The sequence below is a fragment of the Myiozetetes cayanensis genome, unplaced genomic scaffold (genome assembly GCF_022539395.1).
Source record: "Myiozetetes cayanensis isolate MyiCay16 unplaced genomic scaffold, myiCay2020 scf16, whole genome shotgun sequence".
Taxonomy (NCBI): Eukaryota; Metazoa; Chordata; class Aves; order Passeriformes; family Tyrannidae; genus Myiozetetes; species Myiozetetes cayanensis.
In genome coordinates this window covers 3,481,643-3,502,499 of record NW_026087270.1, presented here as the reverse complement: position 1 = coordinate 3,502,499, position 20,857 = coordinate 3,481,643, and the positions used below count along the sequence as shown (strand labels likewise).

The 20,857-nt window shown below is 38.2% G+C and overlaps 1 long non-coding RNA gene across 1 annotated transcript in view; it reads right to left on the bottom strand.

The window, feature by feature from the left end:
- LOC126637881 (uncharacterized) overlaps nucleotides 1-19,914 on the bottom strand; it is a 32,028-nt gene extending 12,114 nt beyond the window's left edge. The window contains exons 1-3 of the long non-coding RNA XR_007628459.1: nucleotides 19,766-19,914; nucleotides 3,299-3,484; nucleotides 1,752-1,801 (exon numbers count right to left, since the gene is read on the bottom strand). This is a non-coding gene — a long non-coding RNA (uncharacterized LOC126637881). The remainder of the gene's footprint in view (nucleotides 1-1,751; nucleotides 1,802-3,298; nucleotides 3,485-19,765) is intronic.
- Between the last annotated feature and the right edge of the window lie 943 nt (nucleotides 19,915-20,857).

The following is a 20,857-nucleotide window of genomic DNA, read 5'->3' as shown; positions in this document are numbered from 1 at the left end:
ACATGCTCCAAAAGCTAGAGAGCCTCTACAAGATTTTTAGAAGCATCATGTGGCTTTTCTGTGTCCTTTCACTTAATAATGAAGGCAGCACAGGAAATGTATTTGGCTGTAGGTGTATTGTAAATATCAACAAAACAATCAAACAAATATACAATTATGTATTTTCTCTTTAAAACACCCTCTTACTTTTAATTTTCAGCCATTCCTCATTCAGTTTAGAATAACATAAACAAGTCTTTCACATCCACCTATTACTGATCTGACATCTGATAATATTTAAACACAAAACACAAATGCACTTCAATTGTATCCTCCAAAAGAAATTCTGCTGCTAAAATTGATTCATTCAGGTATCCTGAAGCATACAAAAACCCCATCTGAATACATTTTTCTCAAAAATGGAGGGTGAGGAGCTTGATCAAGAACTTTTTTTAGTTTTATGGTATTTTCCTTGACTTCGCAGTGACGTCATTGACCATGCAACATGAGGAATTAAAGCGGTAAACTTGTAGCTCTCGAATTCATTCTAACATTCACATGGAGCCAATTCCCCTGAAAGATTCCCTGTTCTGTGAACTGCACTGCTTTAAAGTTGCAGCTATTTTGTTGGTTTTTTTTTTTTTACTTTTGATTTTCATCACAGCAGCATGCTACTCAGTATGCCAAAAAGTTCTTTCAAAACCCGAGGTTTGTGGAAACACAGAGAGAATAAAAAAGAAAGCATCAGACAGACAGCTGGCTCAGTATGTAGTCTTGTTAGACAAAAAAGAGGTTCTGGACACAAAGCAACCTTTCACCATGGCTTAGAGAGAGTGCTAAAGAGGCAATTCATACAACACATGGTTAATAACCAAGAAAATGTGACTGTTTGTTGTTTGTGTATACAAGGGAAGCTTTGGGAGTTGTAATGGATTGAGGTATTTTATTGTGGAGATCATGTAGACCATTCAGTGTGTCATCACAATTGATAAAATGAGCCTGCCTTTCCTAAAACTTTGAGTAGGAGTTCAGGAATCTGGCTTTCAACTGTGCCCTATTTCCTCATTTCTGGATACATGCCCTGAAGGACCGGAAATGTCATAAAATTCTCATCACTTCCCTCCTCTGCTGCTCCTTGTGTACACACACTCAGTGTTTGGAGCTAGCAGGGATCTGCATATACTAATATATCTGTGAAAAACCAGCCATAACACGGCTGTTGTAAGAAGCAAAATCTCAGAGAAGAACATCTGATTGATTTGAATTCTGTAAAACATAATCAGAAGGTACATTGGTACATCCCTGAGTGCCCTGGGGACAGCAGGGGCCCAAGGACTGCCATGCAATGCACAGAAAGCACCACAAAGCCCATTAAGCTTCAGGTGAAGGAGTCAAACAAGGTCTCTAACAACAGCCTGACAACCACAGTGGGCTCTTGCAATCAGATCAAAACCTGAGCAGTCCAACCTCTGGAACAGAGCTCTTAAATCAGGGAACAAGTCAAAGTCCTGGCTCAGTCAGGGAACAGGGATCAGCAGACCATTGAGGGGGGGATGCAACACCTTCATGTTGTAAAAATATCATTCTTGGTGCAAATTAGTATCATTGTGCCTACAGAAAATTAACCTTTAATAGCTACTGCTTACAGAAGCACACGTATAATTTCCCAGTATTGATGTCATGCCTGGATAAATAAAAAGCACTGTAAGATCTTCCAAAGCCTTAGCAAAGGTGAGAAACCAGACAAAGGTGAAAAAGAAGACAAAACTCACCCTTCTTTTCATCTAGTTAGGTGACCAGGGCAGCCTGTAGACTTGTCCTCCTACATTAGTGCAAGGTCATGGCAAGAAAAAAAAAAAAAAAAAAAAGGCAAATTTTGGTAAATCATAAGAAAGAGTAGTAAAACCATATGGAAAATGAAGCCTGTAGGGGAAAATTAAGTCAGCATTTTGAGACACTTCCTGTATTATGGAACTTGAGACAAATCGTATTAAGCAACTTAATGTAATTTGTTCCCAAAACTTAAGTGGAACTACCATTCAAACTCCTAATCCATATTAACAGGTACGATGACAGAGATTTCCAGTGATTTCTCAAATAAGTGCCATGTCCATCACAGAAATAGTCCTTGAGGACTTCATAAGGGTGTTGATATTAACTTACTTCAACTGTGATTCTTGCCCTAAGGGCAAATAGCATAATTGCATGGCAACACACATTTGGGCTCAGCTTGCTCGTGCTCCGTTTGTGTAGTTCTGCTCTTCCCTATTGTTTCTATTGTACAAGATGTCATAGCACCACTTTGATAACATGTCTGAGTATATCAAAGGCCAGGGGAATTCTGTTATGTAAACACATCATTTATTACTATATACAGCAATGATTACCTGACATCAAAGCTCATCTAGGAGCGTGCTGTGTGCCTGCGGAGTAGGCGGCCTCGCTGCTAAAAAGCCCTATCGATTGACAACAGTGTGGAGCAGAGAGTGACAGGGAAGGGGGTTCTATCAATACCTTCACCACAGCAAGGAAAGAGTCTCCCACTCAACATGACTTTAATATGGATGTTTTCCTGTCCAATCTCCTCCAAAACTGCAACGAAACCCCAGAAGGGGCTCTCCCAGGAGCCATGGCAGACAGGGCAATAGCTCTGTCCTCAGTTGCTTATTAGCACCAAAATTTAAGGCTAGAGGATGTAGCAGACTGTGATCACAGCTAAGTCAAGGATGGTGTCTCCATCTTGGACAGTGTCTACCAACTATATTCAGAATTTGGGAAAGAAATAAGACCATAGAATTATACAATGTTAAGAGATTGGAATGGACCTTAAAGATCCTCTAGTTCCAGCTGCCCCTGCCATGGGCAGTGACACCTCCCCCTTGCTCAAGGCCTTTTCCAGCCTGGCTTTGAACACTGCCAGGGTTGGGGCAGCCACATAACCACTTTCTCACCATACAGGCAACTGAATTGAAAACAGTGGCCCAGAGACCACACAAAAGAACAAATTACCAGAGGAGTATCAAAAGGACTACTGCGGAGATTTAAAGGGTAGACAATAAAGAGCATCACTGTGCATTTGAAAAGTTAAGCCACTTTTATATGTAATCAGATTCAAGTTCATTATCTTGACAGAGAGGAGGTATGAAACATAAGTAATCTGTACTGGCCTAAGGGTTGCTAGATGTACACAGACAACTGTATTCTAAAGAAAAATATATGCAAACTTAAAAACTTTCCACTGCATTTAACTTGTATCTCAAATAGGTACTAACCTATACAGTTTGCATGTATGGAAAGACAGGCAGATTTATCATTTCACCTGTTTGGCTCCAGAGCGACTTTCTTCAGACTCCAGGATTTCTCTCACAAGTCAAAAGAATAAACTCTCCTGCAGTAAATTCTCTCAACCTTGTCTTTTGATTGTTACAGAACAGCTTCTCTTCCACCAGACATTGGGATCTAAACTGAAAAACTCACTCCACAAGGGCAGTTGGAGACACCATCCCTTAAAGTGAAATGCATTTTTTAAAAGTCTGTCAATGACACAAAAAACCCACAAGTTTCATTTCTGTAAAAAGAAAATACTGCAGAAAAAATCCCACCCGAACATTTAAAAAGAAACCAATTCTGACTAATAAAATTCACCTATAATCAAATCCCCTGTTACCACAACAATGTCAGATTTGTGTAAGAAAAGGTACAGCTGGATGCAGCCTGGAACAACTCTCAGTGCAACAAGAATTTTTAATTTGGGGCTCTCATAGGTTAAGAAGAAAATCTTATCCTGATTGGATAACAAAAGAGGAAGACTCTAATACACAGGAAAAATATGTTCAAGACTCTGGTCAGGAATTTTTTGAATAGGTTTCAAGGAGGGGCAATGGAAAAGAGTTAAGAAAGGGGAACAATTAGGTAGCTCAGGTAACAGTAATAAAGGAAAGGGGTGAGAATTCTGGCAAGAACAGAAAGAAAATGTGGTATCTTCTGGTATGAAGCAAAGAAACAGACATTGATAAAAACTTACTTAAAAAAAGAAAAGGAAAAAAGAGTCAAAGTTTATAAAGCTTCAATTATAGCAAAGGGAGAGCTGCAGAACGGAGAAGCATCATTATTTGGTCCTGCTTGTGAGCAGAATTGGCAAGCCTTGACTAAGTGGAAAGAGTGTCTTGGGAGATCTATCTTCTATTTATTTTCTTCTGTGGGCTTTTTGCATTGTGTACTATTAGCTCAATATGTGTATTGGCTACTAATGTGTTCTTTCTATATTAAACTTCTGAGAGGGACTGGTGTTAGTTTTTAGGAACCTAAGCTACAATGATAAGACAACATGAAAGCTATATAGAAAGCAATAGAAAAAAAAATCTCTATAAACTCACTGCTCCATGGCCGGCGTCTTCAAGAGGAAGAAAACTCACACAAACAAATTCTCCTCAGTTCAGTTTTAATTTCTTTTGAACACATCCTTGATCACTTCCACCCTCTCATTTCTTTAGGCAGTGTACAGAGACTGTCTTTGCTGAGAAAACTTTATCTCCTTTGCTGAGAAAACTTTATCTCCTCTCTTTATGCATTCAGAATCCTCCAATAGGGTTACTAATATACAAGATCTATGGGTCAGCTCAAAAATGATATATTGCTGCTCAAAACAGAGCAAAACTATAGTTCTCCAAAAAGCAGAAATTTCAGATCTCCCAGAACAGGACCTCCCACAAGGGATAAATTCTCTTAGACTGTGAGCTGAAATATAGACATTTTCACCAATATTTAGGGCCTGATATTAGCCACCACATACCATCTGGGTAAGACTGGCAGGAGGGTAAATATGAAAATCTGTAACCTTTCCATTTTTGCCACAGTAAGCTCATTTCTCTCTAGCAATGGCAGGAATTACAATAGCTTTTGAGACAGTATCTTTAAAGTATTAGCATTTTTCTTTATAATGGGCTCAGTGTTCTAAGAAGAAGACAAGGAAAATAAGGTAGAAGTAAAAGAGTATTGAGATGAAAGGGAGGAGAATACATGTTTCTTAGATATATGTCTGTACAATAACATTTTTATGGCACATACATGCAGAGATTGTAGAATCTTCCTGTATTCAACCAGAATTGTGGCCTCTCAGTACAGGAAAAAAACAAAACCAAACACCCCAAATAATAACAACAAAGCTGGTTAGGAGGAATCTGGAAGTTAATTTACTCATCTAACAGTAGGAAAAAGAGAGAAAAGAACCCTTAGCAAGTTAGTAAAAATTTGTAGAGGATTGGGGCAGAGAGAAATTTTGCAATGTAGTTACTCATTTTGTAAAGTTCTCATGCTACCTCTTGACATTGATGTCTTGATATTTTGTTCCCAGTAAGATGCTGGCTTACCAAACCAACAACTAGCTCAGTCTTTCCATATCTCAAGTCACTCATACCAGTGTGCCATAAAAGTGATAATGAGACGCTTGGTTTAATTAAATATCAGATCTAAATTATACCATGAGGAAGAGGAGAGAGGATAAGACACAACTTGGGTGATCCATCAAGAAAATATATAAGTTGTTTAGCAATTTTTTGTAAGGTAGGGGAGAGTACTTGTTGTTGTAATTAAACATGAGATGTGTTGTTAGAGAGAATGAGAAGAACTTATGCAGTTGAACAATATAAGAAGAAATATTTTTCTAGAGTTGGACTTTTGAAAGCCATGTTGTGGTGCTTATTTGAAATAATGTGGTAACTGGTACCCATTACTGCTATTCAAATAGGAAGTTTATGATGACTATTCACATACTGCAGGATATCTGGAAACTTAAGTTTGACTCAGTGTTTGTGGACAAGCAGTGGGAAGAAAAGAGCTATAAATGCATATTCTTTGCAAGGACAGAAATATACAAACCAAGGAAATAGCGTGCTGGAGCAAAAAAAAAAAGCAGTATTATTATGTTTTAAATATGCTGATATGCATGTATAGTGTTACACTCAGTTGTAAAGGAATTTATTGGACTCGGTATCTTAATGACTATAATCTGCATTCAGAGTGAATCAGTTTGAATCTATCCCATATAAGTGTTCATGAACTTGTGTTGACATCTCAGCTGCACAGATCACAGCGTGTGGCCCTGCATGTTTATTTCCTGAGTGACCTGTCAATTGATTCATCAGCTTCCTGGAGCACTCTTACATTTCCAAGGAAGCTGTTCCTCCTTCTGCAATATGGGATGTTGGAGCATCAGGAGTGCTACTGGCCCTGTAGCAAAGAGTGATAATCACAAATGCCACGGAATGTTTAAGATTTAAACCAAATAAAGAGCAATCTGACTCTCTGAATGCATTCTTTCAAGTGATCTCCCACCACTGCAAGACAGAATATGCTCTTTGTGCTCTTTGGCAAATAATTTTGTGTGAGATGAGAAATTAACATTGTATAAAACAATAGAGGGAACCCAGAGAAGCCAATGGGCCCAAATCACGGCAGTTAGCAGGAGTTTCCCTCCAATGGCAACACATTTGGATCATGCCTTATAAAGGTGAGTTTTTATTAAACTAATTATCTCAAGACCTTGAAAAGATGTGGAGCACTCTTTGCTATTTTGTTTTCCTTTTACTGTAAGTAGTAAATGAGAAACATTTCCAGCACAGTTTATCGAATGTGTTTGTGCTTAGAGCTCAAAAGGGACATGCTGCAAGGTAACCAGGGCCTTTTATAAAATATTATTGACCTTTGGGGAGCAAAAGTTGAGAGGAAGAAAAGAGTCAGCGGAAGAGAGACAGAGGGACAGCAACTGCTGCACAGCTCTATTAACGTATATGGTGGCCAAGGAAAGCAGCCCATGCAATTAACAATACACAGCTGCAGCCACACTATGTCTCTCTTCTGTGCAGGAGCAGAAGTTTATACAGCTGCTGTCAGCTACTCAGGAGTCACACATGCAAACATGTGACTGCATTATGTTTACAAATTTCCTGCAGAACCTTCTGCAATTGTATGGATCATATCACATTCACTCAGAGCCTGATGACAAATTACTGTAGATTAATCTCTTCTTAAAAATATGTGGAGCTTTTAACAAAGTGTACATAAAACAAGCTGCTAGTTGTTTTTCACTGTTAATAATGATTCCCTTTAAAATCCAAAGTTTAGGAGTGTTACAGGGCATGCTACTGGGCTTTCATTCATTATACTAATAAAACTCCATAAAGTTGACTGTCGCTGCCAGAGGGTATTGCTCCTTCCTGACAGGTACAGTGACAGCCACAAATTTTCTATCTCTGAATAGTACTATAGACACTATCAACTGAGACAAAGAGAACAAAATGTATGACACTCGTTCAGTCTCACAGCAAAGAGATTTGTAGCTCGCTACTAAGTATGCTTCCCAACAAACAGACTATGTTGTCCTAGGGCTACATGAAGGAGTTGTATTTTCTTTGAAAATTCAAGGGCATTTGGTTTGTTTTCACTCTACTTGAACGATTGTTTTGTTTGTCAGTTACAGCTGAACAGGTGTGGGGTCCAGGCTTTTTATTTCTGCCAACAAAATAACCATTAACTGACCATTTGTTCTAGAACACTAACAATATAATTTGCAGTAACTCTTTTAAATAAACATTTTTCTCAGGTCAGTTTTCAAAAATCCAATAAATAATATCCAGAAATGAATGCAACTCCCTCTCCCTCACTCAGTACTGGCATTTCTAAAATGCCTTTCCCAGTGATAAAACAGAAAAACCTTGGGACCAGTCCAGTGAGGACAAGCAAATCTCCTTTTTCCTGTGAAGTTTAATCTTCTGAGCTTCTGGGCCAGAACACCCATTTAGATTTCCCCATAAAGAAAAACAAAAGAAAACATCTTGTTAAAGATGCGATTTTTCGGGGTAGATGATGGTTATAGCACTCTGCAAACATCTTTCCCAGGGTTTGGACCCTTTCTTGCACTACTCCTAAGACTATTCCCCCTCCTGAGGACCCCATGACAGTTAACCTGGGGTCTTCTAGCTGGTGACTCTAAAAACCACAGTTGCTTCTGAAAGAGGATGAAGTTCCTGACTCCAATCCATTACAGTCCTTTACAACAGGGGACTTTGCAAGTCAGACCCCAGGGCTGGATCCAGTAATGAATAAACAAAGAGTGCAGTTGATGTCACAGCCTCCCTTTGCTGTGTCCCACCAAGGAAACAGCTCATTGTAAGGGCAGGCATGTGTAATGGCACATTGCCTTTTACAGATCTATGTAAACTGAAATTCAGTGCTCCAGCAAAGATGCATGGGCTGCTTGCAGGAGATTGTCCCAGCGGGGTGGGTACATGCTCTGTCTGGCAACAGGACTAGAACATTTTAAATCACAGAACATTGAAACCACTATCAGCAGTGTGATCGTGAGAACTCCCTTACTGACCCAACGTTAATCTGTCTCAGTATCTCAGTACTCCAATAGGCAGATGCCTAAAGAAGTTTAGGAGATGAACAAGTATATATGATATTTTCTCGTAATAGTCTTCAAACCTCCAACTATTTTCAGCTGAGAGGACTTTGTAAGCCAGTGTGGTTATGTTATTTGTAACTCCCAATAGATTTCTCTTCTACATGTCTTTCAAGCCTTGCTTTAACATAAAGTTATAGCACCCATGGCATCATCTAACAATGAAATCCACAGTTTAACTAAATATTGATGCTACTGTACTGTTTTGCTACTCATTTACCTGTATAGAGTCTTGTTTGATGCCTCCAGCTCTTCGGTAAAAGAGATGGAGGTTAATGTCTCCCAGGCATTTCTTTCCAACTCTTACTTTATTCTTGAGATTTGAGTAATGAAAATTCACACAGTATTCAATATCTTTATGCTGTAGCCAGACTCAAATGACAAAAACTATCACAATTAGAGGGTAGAAATCCATAGAGCTGGAAATTCATCATTTCCTCTGTGACCAGACTTCAATCCTGTCTGATTAAATCTAAATTACAATAACTCTGCAAACAGCTAGGTTGTCCCAGCAGCTGACACCCTTTCCAGAATAGAATACTTCAGCCGACTATTGTAGTGAGATGCAACCTTTTAACTTTCAACACTGACTGCTAAGGTCAGTTCTAGATTATCCTCTTCTTGCTGAAGAAACTAATTCTGAGTTCACTTATAATTCACTTTCCCTAAAATTAACCTCGAGCCTTCCAAAAGCTCTCATTCTTTGATTCAATTCATTGCTATTGGCACCAGGGCTGGGTTTGTCAGTAACTATATCCTGTTTTAGTGCCAGCAGCTCCATTTATTACCCAGGCATAATCAAAACTTTTCTCAATATTTTTTTTCACTGTTTTCATAGTATTTAACTTTTGGACTCATCATGTAATTTGAGATTCCAAACTGGGAATTCTACTAGGCAAGGGCTGCTGTTACTAACATGCAGGGATTTCCCAAGACTACTACATTCAGAAAGGAACCACGAAATGGAACCACGAGTGTTAAGAGAGGACAGAAACTCCATGCTCTTGTTACTAAATTTCCAACATTTTTTAACAAAACGCTGAACTAATTGGGAAAACACTGAGTGGTGCAATTAACCAAATAAGTACAAGTAGCAAATGACAAAGGACTCTTTAAAGGATCAAAGAAAGAATAGAACTATAGTACATTTAAAAGCCTCAGACTATTAAAAAACATTTTCTATTAGGCATGACCAAGACATAGTACTCAAAAATGTTACTATACATAATCATATTAAAACTATAAAAAAGACAAATAATTTGTAAAAAGTGCAAGCAGTTACTTTTCTATGTGACATCCACTTTCAAGATACTAAACATCTGTACTAAATTAAAACATTAAAAAAACTGGAAGTGCAGCAGAAGTAAGAAAGCTTTCAAACACTAACCCTGCTGTGCACAGGGGTATGGTGGGTGGTTTCTATCACACTAAAGGAGCACCTGAGAATCTCAGCAAAGCATATCCCTCCTCTCACATATGCAGACACAGATGCTTCCTTCTCCCTCTTTGTGTGCTCAGTGACAGGTTCTTTTCCTTCCCCACCACCTGTTCTTCATACACACTGAGTTTTAGTTGCAGCTTCCTTGCACCAGCCAATTCAGATTTAATGCTTAGTGTTGGGAGATATGGCTTATCTAAGAGTTTTAACACCTTTCCTGAGAAGGAAATGTCCATATTATGAAAAAGCATATTGGATGGTATTAGGAAACTATGAGCACTCAAGAAAGATTACACTTCTGCACATCCATTCTGACAGCCAAAACAGCCCAGGGAAATTTTAATGGAAAACTCCCTGATCTTTGCTGAGCACTTCTGTAATATGACCAGAGAACTTCTAATATGACTCTCTCAGTGTTTGCTCTTCTGCTGAAGGTAAGTTCTAAAGCACTGGCACTCTCTAAATACCTGAGAAACTCAGAAAAAAATAAAACTGGACAAGAGGTGCCTTGTTGCAAACAGTTAGGGCCATTATATGGACTATCTGATGCATCTCTTGAGATCAGAACTGGTCCATGAGGCAGGATTCCATTTCCCAGTCTGGCCTCATTTAAACTCTGGCAGTCTGAGGCAACAGAAGCTGTCCTTACCAAGGCACAACCAACCTCCTGGTGCATTTCTTGGTTCAACAGATCCAAGGACATGATTCATAAACCTACATGGGCATTACCTCCAGATTTTTTTCACGTTACTCAGAAAATCTTTTCTAATAAACAACATACACCAGAAGCCTTGCAAAAATCATGTCAGGCTCCTTTGCAGAACACCAATCAATACTCTGTGCGGAGGAGAGTAACTATGTCATGATAGTGCATAAAGCAATTTCTTTCTTTTCTTTAGTGTCTGTGTTGGAAAGAACCACTGTGCTGACACAGTAGTTGAATTTCAATTTTAAATAAGGTGAATATTAACCCCAACCATATGCAAGGAATGCATCTGATAAAACAATTATTTTTCTTTATGAATCACATGTGAAATTCTCATTCTGAGTCACAAGGGAGTATGCACTGCCCACATTCATATTCGTGAATCATGTTCTCATCTTCTTGTTTCAGTCAATGCTTTGTGATCTACCTCTCTCTCTAAGTGCCAAACTAATGAGGACCACTAAGGGAACTATTATGCTTTTTTTCTCCTTTTCTTTTTTCTTTTAAGCCAGATTTCTAGTATGTTCAGCTGTTATTATTTTTCTTGGAAAAAAAAATATAGTCATGCAGCCCACCAAGTCTGTGTCCTGGATGGACAGGAGCCGTGTGTGTCTGCATTTCTAGTGCCTCCCAGCCCAGCCTTCTGCTCTCAATACCCTTGGGAGTCTTTGTGTACAGTCACCACAAAAGCCAACAGATTCCCATGTGTTCTCCATTGATGAAGTGGATGATGACCACAGATTCAGCTGCCATGTTATGCTTGCTTCCACTGCTGCTGCATCATGCAGGAAGCACCTACTGAATGAATTTCAGCTCTGTGGGAAACACTGGAAAAAAAATAATATATATATATATATACACACACATAATTGCATTCTTACAAGGCTACTACTGCAATGAAATTATTTGTTTTATTTGCCATGGGACTACATGAAAGAAAGGAGGAGTAAACTCCTAATATGCTGCTGTCCATTACTGAATATATGACAATGAAGAAAAGAATGTCAGGACTCAGGAGCTGAAGGGGTGAATTATGTAGGAACCAAATAGAATAATTACTCAAAAATGGTGACTCAGTTTCAATTTATGTCAAGATTTTTGGATATTTAATCGATTTTTTTTTAAAATGGAGATCCTGACACTGGTTTTAGGCTTTACAGCATTGGCCATGGGACCTTCTCCACAGTGCCTTGTCCATATGCTCAAAAGAACTGTCCTTTCTGTCAAACTTCTATACTATTTGTTCATATTTCAAAGATTTGGTGTTTATTCAGTTGGCCTTGATGCAAATAGAAACAAGGACTTTTACAGTGCTTAAAAAACCCCACAAAACAAACTAGGCATTAGTGCCATTTGGAAATTCAGGTGATAAGACAAAGCCCTAGAAAATAAACCACAATAGATGGCTCCTATTTTCTTTTTTCACTTCTCTTGATTTCTCATCTTTATTTTTGAGGACATCTAAGAGAAAACACAGCAGGAGATTTGCTTATAAGAGATTTTCTGCTCTGAAAATGATAGTGTCCCTGATAAACTAAAATGAATTCAAGTAAAATATTTTGTTCCTCTCCAAGATATTTTAGAAGTACCAGAGACAGAGGGGAAAAAAAGAAAAGAGACAGTGAAAGTTCAACTATACATATGTTCTGATCCTTGTCTGTCTCTAACCCCACTCCAGCACTGCACTTCTCTTTGCTTACTGAGAGAACTTAGCCTAAAAAGTTTTGGGACATACAGCTCTTAATAGAGTAAGTTAGTTAGAATTTATCTTTTTATTCTTTTCCAAGTAACTTATCAGCAGGAATAATTGATGAGAACAAATGGCAACGCCACTGCAGGCTTTCTACCTCAGAAGGAATAAAAACGCCCTGACATCCCTGTATTTCATAGTGAAACACAGAACAACTAAAATAACTTCTAGTAGTTACTTATTAAATTTCAGCAACACTTTTTTCTCAGTCCTTCCATACCTTCCTTCAAAATCTGTCAAGACCTAATAGTCTAAAGGACATTGGAGAGCTGCTCAGGCACATGTAGGCAGAGGGATTGGTTACCTTAGTAACGTGGTTGTATGGCACTTTCTCCAGCTCATGTTTCCAAACATGATTTTCATTTGGCAGTGCTCCCTTACGTATTTTGCTTACATATATTTACTCACAGGAGGAAGTTTAAGGCTACCTTCAAGGCTTTCTTTAAGGCTTAGGGCTTGTATCTTTATACCACATTACACTGGTTTAACTAAAGGTCAGATCTGAAACCAATTCAAGTAGGAAATGGGTGATGTACTTATTTCACTTGAACAAGGATTATTTGGGTTCAGATCAAGTCAATTAGGAACAGGTTTAAATTAAGGGGAAACAAGCTCTTTTTAAAAGGCAATAATGATGTCTCTGGTGATTTGTCTAAGTGTAACAAAAATCCGTGCAAATCCATGTGCAATCCATAAATAAAACCTCAAATGCCCTGGGAGAATCCTTCCAACCCCAGGCTATGTATGCACAAGCATGGCTTTTTATGCTGCTGAGCCATGCCTCTTTCGTCCCAAAAAAAAGATTATTTGCCCAATCTACCTTCACAGTGACTATCTAGTTAGCAGTCTGCCAGTATTGCATCATTTTTATCTCATTGTGCAGTGCTGCAAGAGTGTTAACTACGCCATACCAGGTTACTACCTAGAATTACAGCATCTTGTATATTGACTTATTAGCCAACGGATCTTAAATAATTATTCTGAACTACAGGCCATGTGGCAGATTAAACCAATGAAGACATGAAATATATGCTTTTGAGGTGTCTTGAAGGGGTGTTCAGCAGTGCTGTGCATGTGTTGGACTGGGAGGGAGTCAAAAATGAAGCCCAATTTACATGTTGCAAAAGGGGATTGGATGTGTAATGATATCTGATATCTCCATTGGTATAGGATAGTCATGGCTTTTAACAGATTATCCCAGTGTCCATATAGATACTTACAAAGACATTGATTTCCCACGTTTTTGTCCCAGTGCTCCATCCTATTCCCTGATGCTGATGGGCAGAATGAGAAGCCAACCCTCATCAGTGCAGCTGATACATAAATCAACAGCCTGGCAAAAACACCCCTCAACAGGCTTGGAGGCTCTGCCACTGCTGCAAGGGCTGACACACACACATCTGACGTTCCATGGCTCTTTGGGCAGCTCTGCTACAGCCCCTTGCAATCCTGTGATACTCACTGCCTTCTCCCAAGAAATACTAGAGGCTGGTTCATTTCTGACCATAAAGCTCAGTGTCTTGAAAACCTCAGCTCTGAAGTCTTTGGAAACTGGGAGGGGGGAAGGGTGAGGAAGAGAAAAGAAAATGACCTGAACATTCTGATGCATGAAAAATACTCAGTTTGCAACCTAATGTCCCATTTTTAAAACAACTCCACATTAAACATGGATATGATCTGAATATCATTAGGATCATATTTCTAAATTTTGCAAGACCTGCATTCCTGTGCTTTTGCCATTTTTAACCAGCATAGTCATGAACTGGGCTAATTTTTTTTCCTACCCATATGGACCAGGATGCTACACTGGAAATCAAGAATAATTTCAGACAATAGCAGTTTTTGTTTTGAGAACTTGATGCATAAGACAGCAAGCAGATTTTTTTTTTTAAAGATTATCATTCTGCTTTAAAAAATAATCTTACAAAGAAGAGAAAAATAAAATATTAAATAAAATATATGGCAGTAAAAACTAAAGAATATCAACTTTTCAGTGATATTGAGTTTTTTGTTTTATTTGCCAGTCTGCCTGACAGTAAATACTTGAGGGTTAGGGAAAAAAAATGCACGTTGACAGAACAACAAAAACTATACAACTATATATAGTGTATTACTACCTAATCAACTTCAAACAAATAAAACAGCAAAGCTGGATACTTCTTTTTAAAAGTAGCTGGTTTCACTTAAAATGGAGAAAAAAATTATCATTAGAAGTACAATGATCATTAGAAGATAATGAATGTGTTTCTCTGCTGCTTCCATGGAAGGACCCAGAGTACGTTTTCATTCCACATTCTATATTACAGCTCCTCTCCAGACTTAGCTGAGAATATCCCCAAGTCTAATGGGTTAAATGCTTATTATACCACTGTCTTATTTGTAACATAAGGCACCTACTACAAGCCTACTCTTCATGCAAAATTGCCAATTTATAGCAATATTCCTTGTTTAGAAAACAAGGCTATCCAAACACTATAATTACAATATGCACCAGCAGGCATAACCCTGCATTAATGCACAGACTCCAGATACATTCGTCAAATAGAGTTTTTTTTCTCTTTGCCTTCTTCTCAGGGTACTTTTAAGTTCAGGGACAGAGAACATGTCTTCATTAGAAACATTAACATTCACAGGCTGTAGTAAATTTTGACAGTGAAAAGGTCTCTGTAACCTTTAGTTGTGCAGAAATTTACTTCCCAAGAAAATTACAGCTGGCACTGTCTTAATTAATGCTAGCTTTCTTTTCTGAAAATTGTGGGCTTGTCAGTAAAAAAGGCAGAAAAACCTGAGTTTAAAAGACTGGACACAAAAGACGCCTAGAAATAAAGCCCTGCAAAATTTCATAATATTGCTCTGTTTTTGTTCTACAGTAAGGAGATGAAAAGATCTAATTTGATTTTGCCAAATGGAGCAACATATATGTAATATAGAAATGATTTGCATTTTCTCTTTTGTCTTTGAGTTTTATCATGTAAAGAGCGCTTTTTAAGCCATTCTGTTTTAAAAGCAATGGGTCAAATAAAATCTATATCTGCAGGGGGAGGGGAATAAGGTATGACTTCATTTTTTTTTTAGCATTGCTTTAAATGCTCCTACTAAATCACAGCTAATGGTAAGAATTGCAGCTGTGTTTTTCATATGATTTTTAATCACCTGACATATTTTTTTCCAGATTTTTAGAATTATTTTAGCATTACTGTACAAATTTTCTTCTTAATATTTACCTTCCACATGTCTCAGAGTTCTATTTCGATGGTATAGATAATTTTTCTTTGGCACATAAAGATTATTTATTTGCTGCCTGAATTTTGATCATGCAGCATGGTTTTTAATTGCTTGACAAGGTGTTAAATATATACTCTATCTTGGAACAGCATTTTCTTACACACAGGTTGTATTATTGCTAAAAGCAAATAGATTTTTTTATCCCCCTTCCTTTTTTACTTAAATACAGAATGAGCGATAACATGCTCCTACATTATTTGACACCAAAATCTCCTGGATATTGCTTATGCACATCCTTGCATTCACTTTCAGGAGAGATTTACAACATTTTATGTTTGGAATTGCTGTGCAGTTCCCAGCTCTATCACTGGAAGCAATAAAGCTCCAGTTCCACATAAGACTCTTGCATAGTAGGACATGACACCACTTTGGCACTACGTGAAGTTCCAATACTGCATGTCAGCTGTTCAAAACATTTTATGCAAGTTCCTACAAGCACTTTAAATTAAGGTGCCCTGTATAAATGGTTTATTCATGTTTATGAAATGATTAGTTGGTGCCACTACATCCTTTAATAACTTATTGTAAGGCATGTTATAAAATGCATCATCAATAAATGCTTAAAATGCTGCCACAGCAAGGTGATAAGCTGTTACAACAATATTTTAAGATGTAAGTATTGTTCAAATAGTTTGTCCGCTCTTTCAATGCATACTCCCAAGTTTTTTTTACAAGCACGTTATTGAATGCTGTATAAATAATAAAATATTTATACAGATCACCTTAATTTAAAGTGTTACTGTGCTTCCATAACTTCAGTGTAGATGCCACACAATCTGAACAAGCTGAAAGGTAAGAAAGATATCAGAAGAGAAGCATCTCTGTCTTAGATGCAAATCTCTCTGTTATCACCCTGACACAGAAAAAAAATCACAACATTCCCCAGACACAAGATTTGTATTTTCAAGGTTTGAACCATTAACCATTTAAGGAATTGTCATGAATAAGGGGGAAAAGAAACACCCAAAACCAGACACCTAAAGCCTGAAGTTCTGAAAAATTGTCACACACGAAATGTTATGGCTGTTTTTTGGCCCTTGGCAATGCTACTGAAATTATAAAATCCCAGTGTGGCTTATGGAGCCCATATGGACAAATGGAGGATAAAGGCCTCCCTCTGACACTTTCCATACTGGAAAACAAACAGTTTCCATACTGGAAAAAACAAACATAACATCATGGACAGATGTAATAAAAGGAGTAATAAAAGTAATAAAGCAGACACTGATCAGGGCATTCACTTATGCATTTATCAGCTTCTCAGATTAACCACAATGAGCTGAAGATATAAACAATACTCCAAAAGGGAATGTAACCTCTGGAAGAGAAAGCCCAAAACAACTAGTGTACTAGCAACTGCAAGAGCACAACAAGGGGGTCTAAGGATATACCTGCATAAGAGATATAGTCAAATTTTCCTTGCTCATTCTCACATTCATTGAACTACTTAGAGAAGGGAAGAGACTCAAGGAACGCACTTCTAGATATTGGCTCAAAACATTGGGATATGACTGGTCTGCCCTTTCTCCTGTCTCAGATGCCCATGGAGAATATGCAAGCCCAAATTTCTCTCCTACAATCATAACCACAGGGTTTTGGTAGGGATTGTAGGTTAACCCTGCCTGGCTGAGTCATGCCCCTCCCAGAACATGCCCAGTTTTGGGCTGCATGGATAACTTCAAGGACAAGTTTAGCTCACAAAGGAGTCATACTAAAAGGCTCAGTACTGATGTTTTCTTTCTTCCCACAACAATTATTCCTCTTTGGACAGGACTGATCGTAAACTTACTAAACCACTGAATATTCATCTTTTAACACATTGGAGTACAGAGAGGAACTCTTAGTAATTAGCATTCCCAAACTTGTATTCTGCAAATTTATTTCCTCAAATATTTTTTTTTTACATGATTTATTAAAAAATAAAGCCAAACACTCGGTTCTTAGATCCTGACCCTCTAACCACTCACATATGCAGTGTGCATGCAAAATCCCATCTCTTGCATGGATTCTTTGAGAAACTAGTAGTCTCAAATTGTGATTCATATAATATTAGTGTTTCTAGGTTTTTTAGTGCTGACAGGATGATTTTTCAGAGTTTCTTTTTTGTCAGTTTCCAAGTGCCACAGAGACATCTCTTCTATTTTTTTCTTTTATAAGTTATTACCATGATAAATTTTTCAGATATTTTCCAAAATTCTTATGCAAATGGATATCGTTCCATTTCTAATAAATGCATAAAATTAATTATATAGACATATATATATTGAATATTTGTATATGGATTGAGGTATAAAATTACTCATACATTCGCTTAGGCTTTGTTCCCTTATTATTTTTATTGAATGACTATTTTAAAATTTAGTGACCTATCAAGTCCTAGTAAGTTGCTCCTACAGACCATTTCTGCTTCACACAGGTGTGACTTCACACATTTCTGCAGCCTGGCTGTGTGGACTCTTCTGTTTTACTCATCTGTGGGCAGGGCACAGCGAGCAGTGGGTTGGCTTGGTGGGCAGGATCACAGAGCAGTTAAGAGGATCCAAGGCTGGGCTGTAACTTTTAAGGATGTTGTGGAGAGAAAGCTCAGATTCAGAGAGGTTTGAGGAATTAATCACTGACATCCAGCAGCTGAATGTACAGCAACACCCCTCTGGTATTTGTCCCTTGAAATAAGGAAACCAACCCCCATCTTTAACCTCACCTTTATGCCACTGTGTGATCAGAAGCTCACTTTCCCTGAAGTAAGAATTTATTTAGTAGTTTGTGCTGATCTTCTGCTAGAAGCTCAACACCGAGGTCTGACAGCTGTAAAGTGTTTTTACTACCAGTACCCTCTGGCAGATGTTTTTAGCCATTTTCTTGCTATTCTGATGCAAACTTAGAGGGTTTTTAGTTTGTCCAGTGGAGTTCATAGGAATAAATTTAACTGGGTGCCTGTTAAATGTCTTTCTTTCCCTCTGACTTACTCAAAAAACTAATACCAAAATAAATATAGGATATTTACTTATTCTTTTGTTTATAGCGTGTTTCTACGTATTACAAAGAATGGAATCTTTGTGTGTTACATATTGACCTGTTAAATCATTATATATCCACCTGGAAAAAACCTGTGAGTGGACTTGCAGACACTGTCATCTAGAAACATCCATCACTAATGCTTCATTTTATTCTTTTGTGCGTGAGAGCCTCGAAAATACTTATCTCTGCCTTTCAAGGAAATCATAAATTTCTGGTGTGCATGCGCACTCCACGATGTCTCCTTGTTAAGCAGAGAGGGCCCTGGGGGCATAACAGCATAGTGTGGTATTTTTGCCTAACTATTGTTAACATGTGACACTTGTATTTGCCCCAAGATAATGTACAAATATGTTTTAGAGGTTTTCCTAGTGATAACCATGATGTTTCATCTTGCCCTTCTAATAATAAATTTAGCCTCCTAGCCTACCCCCCATGCACAGCTCTCCCTCCCCCCTGTTCTTGGCGAGTCTGACATTCAGTTTGGAGACTAATGTCAGCAAGAAATCCATATGTACTCCTGATAGTGCTAGGTGTGCCCCTTTGAATTTATTTTTAGGTTTCAGTAGAATTAAGTGGTATTTTTTTTCCTTCAATCATCTTCTTCATAACATTTCCTACCTTTCTGATGTTTACAGAGGAGAAATTTATGCTTCACCTTACTGAAAATATTTTTGTCTTCAAATTGAACATATACCGGTATGTACAATGACATAGGTAAGATTTGCTGTACAGCTCTACAAAGGAGAATTTTTTGCAACAGAGTCAAAAAGAAGTTACATTTTGAGCATGGCAAAACTCAGACCACAGAGAGATACTGTGAGCATATTTCTATTTTCCAGGACATTCAGTTCTTGGCCAATTTCTAAATAATTATTTAATGCCTTCACAGGCAGTTTGTTATTTTGGTGGTCATCTCTGAGACTCAGATAACCTAACTAAAAATACTTCCACTTAGAGAGACCCATGTTAGACAGAGTTTCAGCACAGATCTCTTACCATTCTGAGCTAGTACCAGTCTAAGACGGAAGCAAAACATGCTTGGCCTGTGTGGCCACCATTTTGGTACCTTCAAACAAACATTTAAACACCAATTGTTCACCACAGCCCTGAAAGTCAACACAAGCCTACCTCTGTTATGAAAATCTCGACACAAAATTCCAAGAATGACCAGGCTCATGTGTGCTGTCAGTGGCTTCCAAATAAAATCCATATGCACTGTTGCCTGCTGATGTAAAAGTCTGACCTTTATATTCTGCTCTGGAGACAGGAGTGCCAATCCTGAGAGCTGCTGGCCAACACTTCCAAAAGCACTAAGAGTTTAAATAAAGAAACGATACAATTTCAAATGTACTTGGGGATAGAACTTGATCTTCTTACTGCATCCCAATTATAGCAAACGCAGAATTAATTAGGAACGTGGGTCTGTGCTCTATCTTCCTTCCCAGAACGTGCTGGGATCACAGAGATCACAAAATCTCCATCCAGTTTACAGTGCTATGCAGATTGTGGAAAGGTTGTTTTGCATGATGGACAAGAAGACTACAAAAAGCAGTAATCTCTGCTGTAGTGGTCTTTTCCATACTGCCTGCCTGCAGCCTGTCCTACTGGTTGCAAAGGTCTCTTTGAAACAACATTTCTGCTTTCCCAACTGCAAACATGCAAAATTATCTTCTGAAGGAGATGCAGAGAGTCCGAATCTGAACGACTCAGGACATTTCTATTAAACCTTCCTGTGCATTCACTGTCCATAGCAGGGAAAAGGTTGTGGGTGGCAACTTCCTTTAGGTTCATCTCCAATTTGCTCCACTCACCTTCTGGGTAAGATCCCTGTGGGCTTCTGTGGTTCCTTTTTTCCATCCTCTCCCCTGAATCTGTTCCCATGGCTCCCAATCTCCTTCCCCACCTCCAACAGAGAGGAGTTTGTAGGCCTTAACAAGAAGGAATACACTGACAATTATTATGTTCTGCACTAGAAGCAAGAGCTTTAAAACATATTTTTTTCACACACGTATTATTTTTAAAGCACAACATGATTTTTAGACACTCTCATTATTTGTTTATTTTTAGCACATATCAAACCACAGCAGTTCTCCCTCCAGGCTGTATTTGACAAAGTTACAGAGACTTTCCAGGCCACCTCAAAGCAGAGATTAATCCAAACAATTTAAACCTCTCACTGTTCCACAGGAGGATGGCATTCGATTGGATTATTTAGGGAGG